At 39.1% G+C, this 22,290-nt stretch overlaps 1 protein-coding gene across 2 annotated transcripts in view; it reads right to left on the bottom strand.

Annotated features, from left to right (window-relative positions):
- Window positions 1–22,290, bottom strand: part of LOC135225745 (uncharacterized) — a 221,641-nt gene that overhangs the window by 62,961 nt on the left and 136,390 nt on the right. For both annotated transcript variants that reach the window (XR_010317084.1, XR_010317083.1), the window contains exon 5: window positions 10,318–10,442. The gene's annotated coding sequence lies outside the window, so the exon portion shown is untranslated. The remainder of the gene's footprint in view (window positions 1–10,317; window positions 10,443–22,290) is intronic.

Below are 22,290 nucleotides of genomic sequence, written 5' to 3'. Positions count from 1 at the left end.
ATTCTACCGCTTTTCAGTTCAGAATTGCTTCCCGATAGCATCCTCTCTGATCAGTTGGTGTGTCCTAGGCTTAGTTTGTCTTATTTTGATCTTACCGCCTCGTGGTCACTACGTGATCACGGGACAGCCAGACGCCTCCGCCCAGTCACCCTTCCCCCCCCTATCCCGCTCTTCCATAGAGTCTTGGGGTGGGGGTGGGTCGGTCTGCCCATGCTCGCTCCGCATACCCGAGCCTGCCTCTCTCTCATCCCTCAGGTCGAGGGGCTAGGGAGTCGGGACAGACCCAGACGGGCCTCGACCTCTCCGGCTTCTCGGTCCGGCCGGGTGGTACGTAGTGGGGGGTTACTGGCCTTCCCGCCCCCCCTCCGTTGCTACCTTGTCGCTCCGGGCTAGCTCGAGCCTGTATGTCTTCTCGCCCTTTCCCACCTTACTAGGGCTCCTTCCTGGGGGACCGGAGTCCGGGTATCCAGCGGAAAGATGTTAGTCCACCCCAGTAGAGTGGACCGGAACATACAGTGGGTCATGCTAACCTTACCGTTTTGCTGAGTTACTACACTCCGCCTACGCACTGGACTTGGTCCGGTTCGTTTGTGTTTTAGGTTTAAAGTTAAGTTTTAAGTTAACTTTAAGTTTATCTTAAGTACCTTAACCACCCCCCCCCCCCCCCCCCCCCCCTCCTTTACATGTCTTACCGGATCTCCTAGGGATTATTTTAGCCTATTCGGAGGAAAAATAGGCAATGCAGGGAGGGGGTTATGACCCAAATTTTTTTCCAGAGCTCCGGCATGCAACGGAGTTCTTCTGTCCCTTTAGTCTTGTAAGTGATGCCTTTTAAGATACTCATCTGTCTACCATATGTTACGATCTGGTGAGCCCGCTTTTGGAAGGGGTAAGTATTCCATCTCCAGTAGCTGCTCCGCTTCTATTTTAGTGCTTAAGTTTTTCATCATTAACTTTAACTTAAGGCATCTAGTTTTAAGTTATACTTTAAGTTTAAGTTTTAAGTGATTCTTAAATCTAATTTACGCCCTCTCTTCCAGGCGCCAGCAGGTAGGGTAAGGGATACCGCACTGGCTACCCTGGCGGCCTGGGTCGGCGGTTTTGGGAAGAACGCCGCCAAGGGTATGCCCTACATCCTGGAGAGAAACGGTTGGCAGTATTAATCTTCCCCGGAGGCAAGGCGACAGGATACGTCGACCCAGCACAGGCGGCCCCGACTATCGCCTTCATCCAACAACAGCTGGCTGCCTCATTAACTGATCAAGACCAGGATATCTCCACGGACGTCGCGACTCCTAGATATTAATGTTGAACCTATGGTAGGTGTAGACGACCTGTTTGGTCGAGGTAGGTAAGGTGGACACCCAAGGGTCACCCTTGGGCGTAACTGTTTCGTCTACTCCTGCAACCTCTCCATCCTTTCCAAAGGCTTTACGGGTGACGAATTATATGCTCCTCCTGACGCTTCGGTTAGACCTAAGGTCAAGGGTAAAGTGATGACCTTGACTAAGACGTCATCGTCGTCTAAGAAGACGACCTCGGCTTCATCCTCCTCCCGTAAGTCTCCGGCTGGGAATCCCGGAGCAGACAGGTCTAAAGCTTCTAGCTCCGGCTCTAAGTCCTCGAGGGAGTAAATCCTCCAGAGAGAGATCTCGCACTCCGGCAGAGTCACCAGTTCCGCTACCCTTGGTTCCGATTCAGAGCCTCCCCTCCACCTCCGCAGCAGCTCCGGCTTTGGACCCCAATGCTGGCCTGTTGCAACAGGTGGGCGATCTCGTTGGGTCCCTAAAGAATAGTATGGAACAAATGATCTCTCGTTTGTCGGATAGGATTACTTCCCAAGACTCCATTACAGCCGGGCTGAGAGAGAAGCTCCTCTAGCCTCTCCACTTTCCAACACAAGTGGAACTCAGCTCCCTCTGTATGACTCACTACCTCCGTTCTCTATGAACAACCCATGGAGAGTAGCGTCATACGCCCCCTTCCAGGACGGTCTCATCTCTATTCCGGATTTTTTTGTTTGGGACTCGAAGAATAGAGGACTTCGAGTTCTACCCGGAAGACCTCCAGCCTCCGTTCATAGGCTACGCAAGGCTCACACCTTCGGCTATGGTTCGGGACGATAGGGTACCAAAGGAGACAGTCCTCATTCACGAGACCAGGCTCAGAGAGAATGGCTCAGGTGTTTAGAGGACATGGATTGTTCTAATACCAAGATACAACCTTTTAAGAGTCCCTTTACCATTTTCACAATGGATGAGTACCACCCGCTCCCGTTCCTGACCAAGATCGCGAAGTCGACCATCCCAGCGGCCCAGAAGGGGGAGCCATACCTCAGTTAAAGGAAGCAGATCCCACATCTCCGTTACTCCCCTCAGTTGGAGATTTGTGGGAAGACTTGCCGAAACACATTCTCAGCTGGCAAACTCAAACCGGACTGTGCTATGGAGCAGTTTGGTGAAAAGCTACCCAGGCTCCCAGATAGCCTTATTCAGGCTGAATTTGACGCGAAATCGCGTCTAGCCAGATCAATTAATTCTATGGCTATGACTGAGGTAGCAACCATGGCATATGGATCGGAACCGATTTTTAAGCTCATGACCAAAGCCCTGACTCAAACGGTACAGTCAGATATGTTTGAGTTTGCCACTGCTAGAACGAATTGTAGGAAGCATGTCCTTCAAGAGGCAACCATTCGGCATGAGCCGAATAGGTTACTCTCGTCTAGCGTCTGGGGAGCAGATCTCTTCCCAGAAGCTATGGTAAAGGAAGTCCAGGCAGAGGCTACGAGGTTGAACCAGAGCCTTAAGGACCGTTGGGGCCTTACGGCTAAGAGGAGGCAAGACCTGACAGCTAGAGGTAAGGGACAGAGGAAACCCAGGCGTTTCCAACCTTACCAGAAAAAGCAACCACGCTTTCCTCAGCAAGTTCCAGCGGTGCCATTAGTGCAGACAGCCCAACCTTCCACTTCTAAGGGCCAATCACAGCCAATTTATGTGATATCCCCTCAGCCTCAGCCTTCCACCTCTTACGCCATCTCTCCAGCTTACAATCAAGCCTTCGAGAGTCAAGCTTCGCAGAAGTATGACCGCTCGGGTAAGGGAGGCAGAGGTAAGCGGTCCTTTCGTGGAAGGGGATCGGCAGGCCCCTTTAATAGGGGAAGGCACTTCAGAGGAGGCCGAGGCGGTTACCAGAACCAATGAAGAACTTCAGGTAGGAGGGAGGCTGTTTCACTTTCGCCACAGGTGGAACTTCAGCCAATGGGCTCAGAGCATAGTGTCAAAAGGTCTGGGTTGGAGCTGGTTGACGAACCCACCTCCAGCCAGACCTTTCCGTCAACTTCCTTCCAAAGAATTGACAGAGTACGCGGAGGACCTCCTTCAGAAAGGAGCTATAGCGAGAGTCAAGAGATTAAAATTTCAAGGTCGCTTGTTCAGCGTGCCAAAGAAAGGCTCACAAAAAAGAAGGGTAATCTTAGACTTGTCCCGCTTAAACTTAGCCATCCGCTGCGACAAGTTCAAGATGCTCACGATCTCACAGGTGCGGACCTTACTTCCCCGTGGGGCCGTCACCACCTCTATCGATCTTACAGACGCCTACTATCATATCCCTATTGCAAGACACTTCCGTCCGTATCTGGGTTTCAAGATAGGAGACCAGACATTCTCCTTCAAGGTAGTTTCCCTTCGGACTCAACGTGGGCACCCCAAGAGTGTTCCACAAAGCTAGCGGAAGTGGTAGTGCAACAACTCAGATCACAAGGGATTATGGTAGTAGCGTATCTCGACGATTGGTTGATCTGGGCCCCAACAGTCGAGGAATGCAACAGAGCTACACTGAAAGTGATTCAGTTCCTGGAATATCTAGGCTTCAAGATAAACAGGACCAAATCAAGACTCACTCCAGAGTCAAACTTTCAGTGGCTGGGCATTCAATGGAATCTATCCTCCCACACTCTGTCAATTCCATCAACCAAAAGGAAAGAAATAGCGAAGTCAGTCAAGCAATTTCTAAGTCACAAACTAGCATCAAGGAGAGCTCAGGAAAGGATCCTGGGTTCTCTCCAGTTTGCATCAGTGACGAACGTCTTAATGAAAGCCAAACTGAAAGACCTAACCAGAATCTGGCGCTCGCGAGCAAATGCCAGGTCCAGGGACAAACTAAAAAATATCCTCAGTGCCTCTGATTCTAAAGAATAGACTCCGGCCGTGGGGCGAAAGTCAAGAATTTGTCAGTGTCAGTACCCCTTCAGTTCCCTCCACCAGGGATCACCCAATCCACACAGACGCGTCCTTAAGCGGCTGGGGAGGGTATTCCCAGGTCAAATGTTCAAGGGACTTGGTCACCTCAGTTCCGTCAGTTTCCATATAAACGTGCTGGAGGCAATGGCAGTGTTCTTGACTCTAAAAAGGTTGCGCCCACAAAAGTACTCCCACATAAAGCTAGTCCTGGACAGCGCAGTGGTAGTGCATTGTAATAAACAGAGGAGCTCCAAGTCACGTCATCTAAATCATGTCATGATAGCCATCTTCTCCTGGCAGACAAGTTCAGTTGGCATCTTTCCTCCACTCGCATAGCTGGAGTGAGAAACGTCATAGCAGACGCCCTATCCCGATCAGTGCCCCTAGAGTCGGAATGGTCACTGGACAACAGTTCGTTCCAATGGATCCTTCAAAGAGTCCCAGGGCTACAGGTGGATCTCTTCGCATCTCAAGCGAACCAACAAACTACCAGTGTTATGTAGCCCCAACCTGGACCCTCTGGCCTATGCCACGGACGCCCTGGCTCTAGACTGGAACAACTGGAAGAAGATTTATGTCTTCCCTCCAGTGAATCTTCTCATGAAAGTATTTAAACAAACTCAGGACATTCAAGGGTCAAGTGCTCTAGTAGCCCCAGACTGGCCGAAGAGCAACTGGTATCCTCTAATTTTGGAGCTGGGCCTTCGTCCTCTTCGGATCCCCAGTCCCAGGCTCTCCCAGTCAGTACAAACGAAGACTGTGTTCGCTTCCTCAGGGATTCTCAAAACCCTAACTTTATGGATTTCATGAAGTTTGCGGCAAAAAGAGATGCAAATATTGACCCTCAGAATATTCTCTTCTTGGAATCCGATAAAAGGGATTCAACTTTGAGACAGTATGATGCTGCTGTCAAAAAGTTAGCAATCTTCCTGAGAGAATCACATATTAGAATCATGACAGTTAATTCAGCTATATCCTTTTTCAGATCCTTATTTGAAAAAGGTTTAGCAGCTAGCACGATTACGACAAACAAGTCAGCTTTGAAAAAGATATTTCAATTTGGATTCAACATAGACTTGACGGACTCCTACTTCTCGTCTATTCCTAAAGCATGTGCTAGACTTAGGCCTTCTGTAAGGCCTACGTCAGTTTCATGGTTCTTAAACGATGTTCTAAAACTGGCTTCAGAAACCGATAATGACACATGCTCGTTTATAATGCTCTTAAGAAAAAAACCCTATTTTTATTAAGCTTAGCTTCAGGAGCAAGAATTTCAGAACTGTCGGCTTTATCCAGGGATCCGGATCATATTCAATTCCTTCCCACAGGGGAAGTCCTACTCTCTCCGGAACGTAGCTTTTTAGCAAAGAATGAAGATCCTTTGATGAGGTGGGAACCTTGGAAGGTACTACCCCTTCCACAAGATGTATCCCTTTGCCCAGTTTCAACCTTACGAGCCTTTCTGTCCAGGACCTCCTCATCTTCATCGGGTCCCCTCTTTAAGAGGGAAAAAGGTGGAACTTTATCCATTAAAGGCATCAGGCAACAAATCCTGTACTTTATTAAGCAAGCCAATCCTGACTCTTTCCCGAAAGCACATGATGTCAGGGCAGTAGCCACCTCAATTAATTATTTTCAACATATGAACTTCGATGAGTGAAAAAGTATACCGGATGGAAATCGCGACAGTGTTCAAACGTCACTACCTTAAGTCCTTGGAAGCTCTGAAATTCCCAGCTGTAGCAGCGGGTAACATAGTTTCCCTGACTCTAGCTAATTTGTAGTAGAAGATTCAGTCCTCCTTTCTACCTGCCTCACCAACAGTTCGTCTATTCCTGCTTGTTCATTTGCATTTACCTTGTGTCTTAGCTGCTTTTATGATAGTGTAGTGGGTGCCCCTTTTTGTTTTGCTAGGGACACTCACAGATGATTATAAACATTGATCTCATGGATGTTACCCCCTTATTTTTATGCTAGGGGATACATCATATCATAATGGTTACGGGTTTTGTATATTAAGTCATATACATTCCTTTATATATTATCATGGTTGATTGTTTTATTTATCTGTTTATGTTAATTGCTATTATGTTTTGATACATTCTTTTACACAGATATCATTTGATACATGTAAGCCATTTTACCTGTATATATGTAAATTACCTTATGTTAAGAAACATGATTAGAATTAAGCGTAATTTAAGCATATTTCTAATTTTATATCACTGTGTATATGTATCTTTTTAGCAATTATATTCCCTTTATATTTATTTTATCTTTTATTTGAGACCTATTCTGATTTATTTTATTACTTTTGTTTACAATCTTGTGCTATTTCTCTGGTACGATTTCGCGCAGCGACACGAGCTGAGCCCAGAAAAGGGATTTTGACGTAAGGAAAAATCTATTTCTGGGCGATTGGCTCGTGTCGCCAGCGAAATCCCACCCTACCATCCCTTCGCCCAAGATTGTCTTGCTAACTTCAGGATGGCCACCAGAGGCGCAGCAGTCGGCAGCATGGGATGGAGTAGTAGTAGTACGAGCTCTCACTCTGGGTGGGTCGGCTCCCCTCTTGGAGGGTTTTTGTAGTGGGAGATTTCTATTGGCATTTGGCTCGTGGTAGTGGTCTCACTCGCCTAGTGTTCATACCGACACCCTTCCTGGAGGTGAGCGAGTCAGTTATACTGACCTTTTTCTTTTTTCCTTTATTTTATTTATTCTCTGGTATGTGTTAGTACATTTACCCTAGAAATAATAGATTAAAGGATATTTCGCTGGCGACACGAGCCAATCGCCCAGAAATAGATTTTTCCTTACGTCAAAATCCCTTTATTAATCCTGCCAACATGTCTTGCGGAAATAAAATTCGGAGAAAAAATTCAACACCAACACCACTCTGGTAATGAATGCAATGTTTACATTATCATGCTACTCTACCAGGAAGATAGCTAACGCAGTGTTTCCCTTATCTTGCTACTTGCTTATTAGCTAAGTAACATCTCACTTATCCTCATTGTAAAAATTATTTAATCAAAAGATCGCTATTGAAATGTGTTATGGAACAATATCCGATTGTTAACAAGCATAAACAACAGTCCGACAAACCAATGTTTTCATATTTTAGTCCAACACTCATCAAAGTATTTGACCAATTAACTGCATGTCGCTTAAATGCAAACTTGAGATGTACTACTTCAGTGAAAAGCAAAAACACAAGGAAAAAACACATCCTAATGCTTTTGGTTGAAGTTATTCCACTTTGTTTGTATAATGAAATCTGGGAAATAACAGGTGAATATTGAATAACTGCTGCTGACACCAGACATTTCCACCGCGAGTCTCGGAAACGGCATGCGCTAATTGGCTGTGTCATTCCTACCCTACTCGCTTTGGGCTGAGACTGTATCACCTACACCTTATCGGTGTCGCTAACACGAAATCTGAATCTACATTGTTGCGAATAACAGAAACTATTGCTATGTAATTATTGGGTAAGTTGCATAATTAAAATTCTATTTTTCATAGCTAACAAACCTGAGGTCTTAGGAAGAGGATAAATCTTGTGGTGCCCGCTGGAAAAAAGTTGATATCAATAAAAAAAATTTGCATCTGGCAAAGACCATACCTGTACCTCTGGTAGTGAGTTCACTAATGAGAGAGAGAGAGAGAGAGAGAGAGAGAGAGAGAGAGAGAGAGAGAGAGAGAGAGAGAGAATTATTGACTTGTTAACACTTGGACTGTAAGTACAAGAAAGAGATTAACCCTCAACGCCTAAGGGGTATAATATAAATCGTCTCCCGTGTGCCGAGGGGGTCTCGGAGTGAGTGCCAAAGCGAAAAAAATATTTTTTTCAAAAAATATCATTATCATATATAAATAATGCGATATATGATAGCGCAAAAACAAAATTTCATATATAATTGTATTCAAATCGAGCTATGAGCAAAACGGTTAAAGCTAGAGTTAATTTTTTTTCGTTGTATTGTACACTAAATTGCAATCATTTTGGTATATAACACATTGTAAACTGATCAAAGCAACACGAGAAAATATTATCACAAAAATATGCATGAATTCGTAACACGTGGACGTAAACAACTTTTTTCAAAAATTCACCATAAATCTAAATATTGTTCTAGAGCCTTCCAATTTGTTTCAAAATGAAGATTAATGATTGAATATTACTATACTGTAAGTGTTTTAGCTTACAATTGCAGTTTTCGACCATTTCGGACGAGTTAAAGTTGACCGAATGTCTAATTCTTTTATATATTTTTTTTTATATGCAAATATTTCAAAAATGAGAAAAGCTACAACCTTCAATAATTTTTAGTTGTATTCTACATAAAATTGCGGACATTTTCATACATAAAACTCTATGAAATGGAGCAAATATTATGATAATGCGACGTACGCATTTCGGTGATTTGGGCGGAGAATCCGCGCGAGGAGTTTTTTTTTTTTTTTTTTTTTTTTTTTTTTTTTTTTTAATTCACCATGAATCTAAATATTGTGCTAGAGACTTCAAATTTGTTTCAAAATGAAGATAAATGACTGAATATTACTAGACTGTAAGAGTTTTACCCTATAATTGTGTTTTTCTACCATTTCGGTAGAGTCAAATTTGACCAAACGTGGTTTTTTTTTTTAATTTATTGTGATTTATATGCAAATATTTCGAAAATGAGAAAAGCTACAACCTTCAATTATTTATTGTTGTATTCTACATGAAATTGTGCACATTTTCATATATAAAACTTTATGTAATGGCCAATTTAAAATGGTGTAAACATTACAGCCAATCGCACGTATGATTTTTTCGGAAGGTTACCACGCGGACGTAAGGAAAATGTTTTTTTTCATAAATTCACCATAAATCAAAATATTGTGCTAGAGACTTCCAATTTGTTGCAAAATTAAGGTAAATGATTGAATATTACTAGAGTATAAGGGTTTTAAAGCTTACAATTGTGTTTTTCGACCATTTCGGTAGTCAAAGTTGACCGAAGGTTGAAATTTTGGCACTTATCGTTATTTATATGAAAATATTTCAAAACTGATAAAAGCTACAACCATGGGTTGTTTCTAGTTGTATTGTGCATGAAATTGCGCAATTTCCATATATAAAACATTATGTAATGGCTACTTTAAAATGGTGCAAACATTACAACAATTGCATGCGAGATTTTTTCGGAATAGTTACCGCACGCACGTACGGAAAAAGTTTTTTTCATAAATTCACCATAAATCAAAATATTGTGCTAGAGACTTCCAACATGTTGCAAAATGAAGGTAAATGATTGAATATTACTAGAATATAAGAATTTTATCTTGCAATTGCGTTTTTCGACCATTTCGGTAGAGTCAAAGTTGACCAAAGGTTGAAATTTTGGCACTTATTGTTATGTATATGAAAATATTTCAAAAATGCTAAAAGCTACAATCATGAGTATTTTTGTTGTTGTATTCTACATAAAATTCCACACATTTTCATATATAATACTTCATGTAACGATAATTAAAAATGGTGGAAAAATTATGTCAAAGTGACGAAATACTTTCCAAGATGTGTCACCGATACTTTTTAGTGCGATAAGAAAGAAATTCGCGCTTGCACGCCTGCTTAACAATTGTAAACAAAACAACACCTTGGTTCGTGAACTCACAGCATCCCCCAGGGCACCTGATTCAAAAGTTTTTGGCTGGTAGGCCTACAAGTATTTTTCCGCGAATTTAAAAAAAAAACGTTTTGTATGTCAACGTCCGGTCGGAACCCAAGGACAAAAAATGTCGACGTAAAATACGTCGATTAGGCGTTTAAGGGTTAATTATGCCACAATACATCAACTTACTATTGGCAAATGGCAGGATTTAATTCAAACAAGGATTTTGTAAATAAATCACTGATGACAATAGTCACCACCTTCTTACTATTAAAATCATCTCACTTCAGTTATTTCAGGAAACAAAGGGCATATTGAAATGAGCAGCTGTTAGCTATTACCTGAACAAACCCGTCCCATGTACAAGGGACCTCTGAAAACTGCAAAGGATCGATGAAAAAAAAAAACTATACCTTCTCCACTTGTGCCAGTTGCTCCAAGGGTGAAACTTGTCTGAGGAAGTACAGCACCACTCCCTGGGTGTACAGATAATACTGATGCTTGAGATGATCTGGATACAACCACAGCACCCATTCTCCTGCCAAGTACAATTCTGTTACCTCTAAAAACCTGGCATTATATCAGATGAATGTTTATACCCACCAAGCATTACAGTAATATTGCCAAATTGACAAAATCTCAGACAAGATATATATTTTCATTACTGTTATTGTGTTATATATGGACCATCAGTCTTAAGCAAATAAAATCCCACAACTGTTTGAGTATGTAGATGACGAGCTTATCAGTCATTAAAAAAACGGGTGATGCAGACATTTAAATCCAAGTACTGGGACAAAAGGACATTCAACCACAATAGCAGCAATGGCAAAATAAGGAGGTGCCTTTGCTATTCAACAATTTAGGTGTTTTAGGCTACCTACTATACTCCTACTCCACCTACAGCAAACTTGTCACATTATGTTAACTTTCAAACTCTACTACTTTTATTTCACTTCCCTTATATGATTTGATTTAGAATGTGGATATTTAATTCAAGGTTTTTTTTAACTACTTATCTCTCGGTTACCTTTACCTTCTGCACCATCAAGGTGCACCGGATAGCACAAAAAAAAACCTTTATATTCTTAAAATGAAATATATCTCTTATGTTGCCCATTCCCACATTAATAAGTTGAAAAGTAAAATCAGCTATCCCTCTATAAGTCATACATTACTATAAATTAAATGCAGCCAATGGTGTTTCCTTACCTGATGAAAAAACATATTCCACAGGCTACATTTATTAATCTTTAGGGTCATACCACAAGACCAAGAATCTCATAAAGGATGCCACATTAAACTATATGTAGTAAAGAGTGGATGGAGTCCTGTACCTATGCAGTTATGTGTGGAAGGAGTCCTGTGCCATTGACTCCACATAGCAAAGAAATATCTACAAGCCAGAAAGTATTAATGAAGATGAAGGTAAACTTCCCTTCCCCCTTCCTATGGGCAGTACACCTCTAAAATTGGTAAGGAAAGGTTTTCCTTGCAATTATATGGTGTAACAATTGCATGAACATCATGCAACTTGATCTACAAGGAAAGCATCAAACCTAAAAGACTTTCCCAGAAATTACGGGTGCATTTGGAAAAAGCTTTCTTGGAATAGACTTTCTCTTCTAAGGTCTGCTCCATAGCCTTGAACCTATCCAAGACAGCCTTAGTGATGTATGTTGTGAACAAAGGTTGAAAATCCTAACAAAATTTCGTCCGAAAATGATACCCCATCAGCCTTTCTGACTTATCTAATTTTCTGGTGGCCAACTATAGGCATCTTATATCGGAACTTGCACATGAAATTGAAGCCAAACGCCAGGCACTGGGTCATATGAGGTCATTACACACTGAAAGGGAAACAAGTGTAAATGAGGTTTTTAATTAAAGGTACAAGAGGAGAAAACACCAAATTTAGATGAAAGAAAGATATGAACGGAAGTACAATAAAAGGAATGAAAGGGGTTGTAGCAAGGGGACAAAGGGATGCTGCAAAAACATTACATAACTTCTTACAAAATGCTATCAACTTCTCAAAAGAGGAAATCTTGACGTATATTCCTCAGGTATTTTCTTACACTGCATGATCTTTTCAATTGCCTGAAAACAGCCGCAAGGTCAAACAGGTCAATTGAGGCATTACTGCATGTTGCAAGGAGTGGTCCAAGCTGCATCCTTTGCACATGAATTCACCCAGTCTAAGTAGACCCAATCAAGTTCCGCATTGCGTCAACAAGTTTACACTTGACACAGCAGTGAGTTCAACATAAAAAATCAGTAGTCATACAATGTCAGACCATGGTTCTAACAAAGCATAATCTGCAACTCATCCTGTTCTATTTGTGAAGAGCAAGAACACTAGAAACAAAAATGAGTAAAGTCTTCAAAGTCTTGAGGGATTTTCCACAAATGGCAAGTAGCAGTCAACAGTGGAGAGGACTTTAACTACTCCAAAAAAGATCAAGAGCAAGGAGAAAAGCAGTGCATGAAGTGCTGCCTACAGAAATGGAGGAAATGACTGCTGCTACTGGGAGTGGCATGTACGGGAGTGCTGTCTTTAGTCGTGTCATGAACAAAAGAGCGCTGCAAATGAGAGCACTGTACGGAGAAGTGGTGCACAGGTAATTAAGTGCCACACAGCACCAAACTCCTTGGTGGTGAACAGCCTCAGCAACAAATGGGAGTGCTGAACTCCCCAGTGCCAAATGGCTCAAAGGCAACCAGAGCTAAACAATACCCTTGCTTCTGTCCCAGGACAAAGGGCCTCTGATTGACCAGACAAACACTATAGAATCTGGAATCAACATCAATTACAGTAATCTCTTACTTACAATGGGGTTAGGGTCCAAAAAAAAACCCTTTGTTTGTTGGAAAATTTGTATCTGGAATACAGCCTAGCCTACACTAGGGTAATCAGTACCACCTTTACATATAAAGTAGCCTAGCCTACATTATGCAGTATACTTCATACATAAATGGTATAATAATGATTAATTTCAGCAAAATCTCTAGTTTTAATGCAGATTGGCTTATGATAATTGAGTTCAAAGAGAAATCGAGTAACTAACAAGAGTTAGTCTAGCGTATGTATATGTATAGGCAACCACGGTTAAGGGCAAGGGGTTCCATTCCTAGGGGCCTGACGGCAAACAAAATTCGCCTCTAACCAAATTTCTAACGGGCCTCACAATCCACCTTACAGTGAAGTGCCTTAGACTTATTAACAATGCCTATTCTGCCCTATTATTTAATAACTTTTTAATGAAAATTTTGAATTTCAGTCACCTTTTCCAGTCTACTAACATTTTCTCCATCTCTTTATTTATCATATTATTCTAGTTAAATCAGCTAAAAAGGCAAATGAGAAATGATAAAAGTACTTTTAGTACTGTTAAAATCGTTGGTTAAATGCGCCAGCCACCAACAACTGAACGATAACAGCTGTTCTGTTACAACAACTGAACCGAATCCGATTACAATGATTTGCTTGCATTTAAGCCTTCGAATGATAGTAAAAATTGCCATTGTTGTTACAAATGACATTAATCAAGTAGAAAAGGACTTTAAATATTTTTGCATTATACCTTTATTTGGTATGGAGAAAAGATTGGCAAATATTTTTTTGCATTATACCTTTATTTGGTATGGAGAAAAGATTGGCAAGGAATATACAGTATAGTACTACTAACTTTAAACTGCAGTTGTAGCTGAAGCTGAGAATACAAAATATTCACAAACTGCAGTTGTAGCTGAAGCTGAGAATACAAAATATTCACAGTGTCACTGCTAATGGCTTTCAATTATTGTGCATCAGCAACATGAATGCAACTCTACTGCAAATAAGTGGAGAAAAACAGTATTTTAAATTAAAATACTGACATTGAAAGAGCACATTTTACTGTTATCATTATGAAATAGGATGAAAACGAACATAATCATTTTTTCAACACAAAATAACATGCTCCCAACACCATCTATTAAAAAAAATAGTGAGTTCACAACAAAACATACATATTTAAGTTATGTATCAACTTAAAAGCAATTCATATAACGAACAATAACCTATTTATGCTATATTGAAGCAAGTAAATCGCTCTGAATTATGCTATATTGAAGCAAGTAAATCGCTCTGAATAAAGTCAAGTAGGGTGAAATAACCCTGCCTCTGCCATTAGCTATTTCCAAACCAAAGCATAGATAGTTTTGTTTGTATTTTATAATGCTATATGTAGTGTAATATAAACAGTATTATTGGATAGAGTGAAGTAAAGCATAACTTTTTAAAAGAGCCCAGGAAAAGATGGATATTCATTAACTTTGTATTTTGTGAGGGTCTCTTGGTGCTTGGGCAAAACCCGAAAACACTGAAGTACATACTGATAACCAGAAAACAGTGTAATATAAACAGTATTATTGGATAGAGTGAAGTAAAGCATAACTTTTTAAAAGAGCCCAGGAAAAGATGGATATTCATTAACTTTGTATTTTGTGAGGGTCTCTTGGTGCTTAGGCAAAACCCGAAAACACTGAAGTACATACTGATAACCAGAAAACAGCAGCATCTATTAACGGAAAATAAAAACTAAGTCTAGTTCACATATTTAAGTAGATTTTCAACTTACAAACCTCAGATAAAGAAAAAATAACCTTGTCATTTACAAATAATTTCTGGAGATTATTTTACACTAAACAGAAGCAAGAAAATCACTCTGAATAGAGTTGAATACGGCAAAATAATCTTAAATCCGCCGTCGTCTGATTTTTCCAACAAAACACGATCGGGCTTGTTTGTATTTTATAATACAAATAGCAATACAAGACAACAAACAGTATTATTGGATTTCGTCGTACTACAAGCTTTACATTATTTATCTTTCACGGCCCTTAGTTTGCATGATAATATTTATTAGCAACTTCAATAGTTTTCTCAGGTTCAGCTATATCTTAGTTTAAATGTAAAGGTATATCTACTAGTTTATAAAAAAGATAATATATTGGTCCAATTCAGCATAACGTCATTTGTAACATAACTACGGTAATTGTTTACTATTGTACAATGGTTGAAATACATGCCAAAGGATGTTGTTATCATCAAATTCAGTTGCACTTAGCAAAACAGTTGTTTCTCATTCAGTTGTTCATGTCTGTGCACATTTACACAACAAGTATAACGTCAAAACAACATGTACTTTCAATCCTCTTTTGCTGTTTTAGAACCTATTTAACTAGAAGATGGGATAAGTTAGGCTATTGTAATGTGGTCTCACTCATTCCTTGATTCTACACTGCTGCCTGTGCGCGTTGCTTCCTTCATTCTACACTGCTGCCTGTGCGCGTTGCAAGCAAAATTTTTAAAAATTTTAAAAAACCTATAGTATCAGTATTAATTGCTAACCCCATTGTAAACTCGGCTTATTGCTAGATGAATTATCACAACTTGAACACTACCTGTATATAATTACGTGATTGGTGCTTACAAGATATATCTGAAAGCCATAATACATATCTCCATAACCATATATAAATGTATATCCCACAAACATTTACACACCGCCACTACAAATGTGTAATAGGGAAGATGAGTTGACCGAGAACACAGCTACCTTAGCTTTGCCAAAAGTTTACAATGTATCAGTTCTTTCAGACTAACAAGAATTCAAGATATTTGGTGTTAAAGCTTCTCAAATCTTGTTCAAAACTTCTGACATTTCCATATTATCCCTAAAGGCACCACAACCCTTCACTGTAGCATCTTGCAGGAATATTCCTCTGCTGAATTATTTGTGATACCCAAGATTTTACATCACCAGAGGAAAACTATAATCACCTTTAGCTACCAAGTTCCACAAGTCTCCCATGCTCAGGAAAGAACACATTAAGGGGGCCAGCCAATACCCCTATACAGGCAGTCCCCGGGTTACGACGGGGGTTCCGTTCTTAAGACGCGTCGTAACCCGAAAATCGTCATAAGCCGGAAAGACGTTGTTGAAAACATGTCCACGGAAATTTTCACTAATTTGCAATAACGTATCTCTAAAATTATCACTTATTTACTTTTTTCATGTGCAACACTGTGTATTCACAAATTACTGTATATTTTCATTGAGAGAGAGAGAGAGAGAGAGAGAGAGAGAGAGAGAGAGAGAGAGAGAGAGAGAGAGAGAGAGAGAGAGAATTACATAAAACCATTAAATTCGTTGACCATTGTATGGCAATGTTACTTTCCCAACTCCGAGTGTCACTGGAGTTATGAGGTAGGGAAATTGATACAGAAAAAGACGAAGGGAAGAATTTTCTTTTGAAATTAGTTATCGTATTATTACTACTTCTATTATTATTATTTGAAAATATAATAAACACGTGCATCTACCATAAAAATTCTCTCATCTCAGTAAGAAAGAGGAATTATCCTTACAAGTGAAATGGAAAGGTCATTTTCATCTCTTTAAAATACGACCATTATGAATTTTGTAATTAAAGTTTTATTATTATTATTATTAAATAACTGAAATTATCAATAAACATTTTACATACTAGTACCATAAAAATTATTTCATCTCAGTGAGAGAGAGAGAGAGAGAGAGAGAGAGAGAGAGAGAGAGAGAGAGAGAGAGAGAGAGAGAGAGAGAATTATCTCTCTCTGTTCTCTCAAACAATACTTATAACGCTTCCAGCGAAAGAGAGGAGGGAGTTACCACTATGCCACAGTATTATCCTTGTTTGTGGCAAAAGAGAGAGAGAGAGAGAGAGAGAGAGAGAGAGAGAGAGAGAAGGAGAGAGAGAGAGAGAGAGAGAGAGACCCAGTTACCTTATTTAAAAGTGCCAATGGAGATTAGTATTGTATTTTCTTTAAAATAGATCACATATGAAGAGAGAGAGAGAGAGAGATGAGAGAGAGAGAGAGAGAGAGAGAGAGAGAGGGGAATTTTCATGAGCACTTGATTGCCAAACACAGCAGCTCTTCCCCTCCGGCTGTCACAGAAAAATTGATATATCTGACAGTTTTGGTACATGGAGTTAGAGAAAGGTTACTGAAAGAAGACTGGGATTTCCTTCATTCTTCATTCTTACTAATTCACTATGGTATTTTCTTAATGAATTGATATTATTGCTGTAAATAAATTAAAAATTAATATTAATATTATGTGATATAATTTCAACTTATTAAACTAACTAATACAGTATTAATCAAAATTAATATTTGAAAATTAGTAAATCATTATTGTATTATAAAAATGTATTTAGTCATGAAAATAAACATCAAAATACACTTATTAGTGATTATTTTCGTCGGAAAAGAGAGAGAGAGAGAGAGAGAGAGAGAGAGAGAGAGAGAGAGAGAGAGAGAAACTATGGTTTTTATATCCAATGTCTAAGTAGAGTATAAATGATTCTTTAAGTGAAATAATGTTTCAATGATATTTGCTGTTTTGTATTAAAGGATATGTATACTGTTTGAGAATGCATTCCTTATCCTTGACTATGGTTACCATACAGTTTAATAGCGTAAATTAATTTATGCGCCCTCCGCTCAGTCTGCGTATGAAGTATCGTTAAAAAGCATAAAAAACCATCGTAACCTTGGAATTTGCGTTGTAATCTAACCAGAAACTTAGTTTTGTTAATTATGTATACTGGAAACTAGCAAGGATTTTTTCACTATTTGCGCTTTTGGACTGTTATAAACTGCGCATCCCAAGCTAGTGTATTCATTCGCTCGGAAACTAGTTCCGCATATGAGGCGTCACTACAAAAAATTTAAAAAATACGACATAAAAGTGTCGAAAATCATCATAACCTCAAAAAATTTTGTTGTAATCTAACCAAAAACTTATTTTTATTAATATACTGTGCTAAACTATAAAGGATTCTTATCATAGTATGCACTTCTTAAAAGCGTCGTTAACTCGGAGCGTCGGAAGCGTCAGCGTCGTAACCTCGGAACAAGCGTCGTAACCCAGGGCGGAGTTTTCAATGAATATTCAAGAAAAAGCGTCGTAACCTTGGAACGTCGTAAGCCGGAGCCATCGTAACCCGGGGACCGCCTGTATATGGGAGTATAGGGTGACAAATGCCAAGTTGTGATAAAACTCAAGGACCATCATATGGCAATGGAGAATGTGTATACAAAATATTTTGTCAAAATTCTTCTTACTTTCGTTGTTACAGGGTAATTAGTAAAGGTAACTCAATAAGCCAAAAAACATTGGTCCGTACAAGAAAATGCAATATTCCTTATCGTAATTTTTTATAATTGTCAAACAAATTGCAAGCAATGACATCTGTAGAGATTCCACGAGTTGTAGGAGGGAGAGTTCTCAGCTTACCACCCTTCAGTGCGAGCAGAAACATGAAAGAGGGTGCAGGTTCGAGTTTCACCTCTTGACATTCTCTTGCTTTTACATCTGTTTATCTATGTTTAGGCAAGAATTCCACCATGTCAAAGAGGAAAAGACAAGCAAAACATCTCGCTAAAATACAGAAAACAAAATTCACTCTAATACGAGTTCTGAAGATCATAATATCATTCACTCTGAGCTCTGAAGATCATAATATCCGCAATATTAGTGTAGTTAGTGAAGAGAGAGAGAGGGAGGGCTGACACACGTTGTGCAATGCTTCAGGCTACGTTCTTTGAGCAAAGGGATCTTCATTTATAAATAAATTTTGCTTTATTAATACACAAAAAGGAATATGAAATTCATAATAATCATGATTTATTAACCCTTGAATGCCTAGCCGGTATTTCCGAAAGTGTCTCCAATATGACGGTGGTGTTCGCGAGTGAGCGCCAAAGCGGATAGTTTTTTTTTTTTTTTTTTTTTTTTTGTTTTTTTTTTTTTTTTTTTTTTTTTTTTTTTTTAAATCACGGCATGCTTAATTTTCAAGATTAAGAGTTCATTTTTGGCTCCTTTTTTTGTCATTGCCTGAAATTTAGTATGCAACCATCAGAAATGAAAGAAAATATCATTATCATACATAAATATTAGAATGTATGACAGTGCGAAAAAAATAATTCATATATAATGTGTACAAATCGCGGTGAGCAAAACAAAGTTAACGAGTTAATTATTTGTTGTGTATTGTACACTAAATTGCTTTGATTTGGTAAATTATTTTGTTGTTGTATTGTACACTAAATTGCTTTGATTTTGGTATATAACAAGTCGTAAAACGATCAAGGCAACACAGAGAAGATATCACAATATGATGCATGAATTCATAACGAGCGGGCGTAAAAAAAAAATGAATTAAAAAAAAAATCTTAAATTTCATTGACGGTAGTAATCCCAAGTCTTAATAAGTATAGATAAAATTTGAAAAATGGTAATTTTAGGAATAAATCGGCCTGGTGTCACAAAAACAAAGGTTAGAGGCAAAAATCATATGCAGCTTGGAGATGTCCCAAGTCACCTTAGTAAGTGGTATGAATGTCTGGAGATGTCCCGAGACACCTTAAGTGTATGAGTGTATGAATGTTAAAGTCCTGTCCTTAAAATATGGCATTAGCCGGCCGGCCCTCTAAATGGCAACAATCTCTTCAGCTAAAACATGGGCAGAGTAATCAATAGGTGCACAAGATTTGGGACCTATGCCAGAACAAACTGGAAAGGGGGATAACGGACATATGTCCAGACCATTCCCTGATATACCACAATTCACAGCAGCACCAAACTCAGGGTGCATAACTGGGCATACTGAGTAAGTAGAGGCACCGTCTCTTCTACCTCAGGAAAATTTTCCCTACCACAAGCACTGATAGAGGGTTAATGGTGATAAAATACATTAATTTCGACTAAATCCTGTCCTGAGTAAAAAATGAAGCTTATATTGAGTCAGGAACCACAATAGGATAAGGTTGCCATGCTAAGGTAAGCAGTGTCTTGCAAATGTTAAACTGGTTGCCATATTACCAGTCAACACCCTTGTACTGAGTGCACAAGTCATGTTGATAAAAACATAGTGAATCTATACTACTATGGCATCGACTTACATTGCAAACTCACCTGCTATTAGTAGGATTCATCAAAAACCCAAATGAAAGCCCAAGAAAAACCATACAACACCAACCATCTTGGTTATTAGCAATACCGTTTTATTGAGTTGTCTCAGGACAACAATAAATGAATTTTCAGCTCTATTATGCAACGATCCCAACTTATTACCACTTTATACACCATTCACCCGGTTATTTTTAAACTGTCAGGAACAGAAACCTGTCCCACAATACCCAGGGGCTGCCTGCCAGTCACAGATTGTAACCACATGGCCTCGTGGAGGGAGGGGGATGCAGGTGGATATAGACCAAACCTTACAGAAAAAGGGGAGATCTTAAAAATTCAGGTAACAAATGTATACTTAAGCATCACCCTACATCAAAATTTACCATTGAATTGGTATTATTAATATTTTCGAAAGTCATCTGAAACATTTTACCCTTAGAAATATTCAAACAGCCAATGTGAGAGAGAGAGAGAGAGAGAGAGAGAGAGAGAGAGAGAGAGAGAGAGAGAGAGAGAATTATCCTATTACTGTATTAATCTTAAGATGATTGTATTACTATAATATCAAGATGTATTAGTACCCTTAAAATCATATATGAACATACATGTACCTCTCACACTTGCAGAGAGAGAGAGAGAGAGAGAGAGAGAGAGAGAGAGAGAGAGAGAGAGAGAGAGAGAGAGAGAGAGAGATTGTCCTTACAGTATTTAAGAGAGTAAAATGGAGATTATTGTATTTAAAATACTCGCATATGAATTTTGTAATTACAGTTTTAGTATTATTATTATACACATTATAGTATTATTATTGAAAAATAATAATTATTACATGTAAAAGATCTTATGAGAGAGAGAGAGAGAGAGAGAGAGAGAGAGAGAGAGAGAGAGAGAGAGAGAGAGAGAGAAATTGCATAAAAACCATTAAAATATTATTATTATTATTTGAAAACATCAACAAAAACACACATCTACAATAAAAATTCTCTCATCTCAGCACGTAACTGAAATGGAAAGGTTATTTTTATCTTTTTAAAACACTACCACTTACAAATTTTGTAATTACAGTTATATTAACTGAAAATATCAAACATATTACATACTAGTACAATAATAATTCTTTCAACTCAGGAGAGAGAGAGAGAGAGAGAGAGAGAGAGAGAGAGAGAGAGAGAGAGAGAGAGAGAGAGAGAGAGAGAGAGAGAGAGAGAGAACTTTTTCCACTTTTTAAAGCAATGGTTTTACATAGCAATTGTAATATGAATAGTAATACATAATTTATGAAAAACCAGTTAATTACCAGTACCTTTGTCTTTTCCTGTGGGGCTCTCCATCTAGATGTTGAGCCATTGGGGCATCTCCAGGCATGGTACCTTGCACAATTCACATGTTAATGTTGTAACACCAGCTGCATACACTGAGTTACAATACCTCTTCAATGGCTTTTCTCACTACGTCTGCCCCCCCCCCAAAAAGAGAATATTCTTATAAACTTGAGTACAAGATAACATAAATGAATCTGTTTGGTTTCTTCAAGAGGTTTTCTCAAATTTTTTTTTCATTTTTGTCTGTAACACTGGGGTATCAAATCAATTCAGATCAAATCAAAGTGATTGTCACCTGTTACCCACGATGGGTTGAATTTATTTGCAACTATGTCGTTCGTGCATCTAAAGTATTAATATGTTTTCCATGATTACATGCATCAACACCGACACAGAGGTCACTCAGTTTTTTAATATTTTTGGGGGACCTGCTGACTGACGAATTTTAAGGAATTATTGAATTTTAGTTAAGTTTTCACCTGGCTTATGTCTTAATAAACACATCGCAAAGCAATAATGCTAGAAAATTTCTTTAATTGGTTTATTGGCAATTTTTTTCATAGCTTATATGCACTGTGAAATGACATTTTTGTACATGAACTTCCCTGCCAGATATATACTTAGCTTAGGTCTCTGACGTCACGACAGAAAAATTCAAAACTCCGCGGCACACGCTACAGGTAGGTCAGGTGATCTACCTTACCCGCCGCTGGGAGGCGGGTGTAAGAACCAGTCCCCCTTTCCTGTCAGATTATTTTCTGTCGCCGGCTGGACAACACCTGTTGTTCAGTCCTTACGATAGTTGAAATTCGTTCTCGTTGCCGACGATTTGGATTGATGGTGAAGTACACTTTGGTTGTTGGCTTGGCATACGCTTTTTGGACTGTTTTTTGGATTTTTCTTTTGGATTTCTCTTACATATCTATAATCATGGATGATTCTGAAGTTAAGAAACCTAGTTTATTTAGGGTTTTGTTCAGAGAAGGAATGTAAAGTTAGGCTTCCTAAAGCTGCATAGATCCTCACTCGGTATGTGAGTCGTGTAGAGGGAATGAATGCT

Source organism: Macrobrachium nipponense, chromosome 13 (assembly GCF_015104395.2).
Source record: "Macrobrachium nipponense isolate FS-2020 chromosome 13, ASM1510439v2, whole genome shotgun sequence".
NCBI lineage: Eukaryota > Metazoa > Arthropoda > Malacostraca > Decapoda > Palaemonidae > Macrobrachium > Macrobrachium nipponense.
The sequence above is the reverse complement of the archived record's forward strand: the minus strand, read 5'-3'. Positions and strand labels throughout refer to the sequence as shown.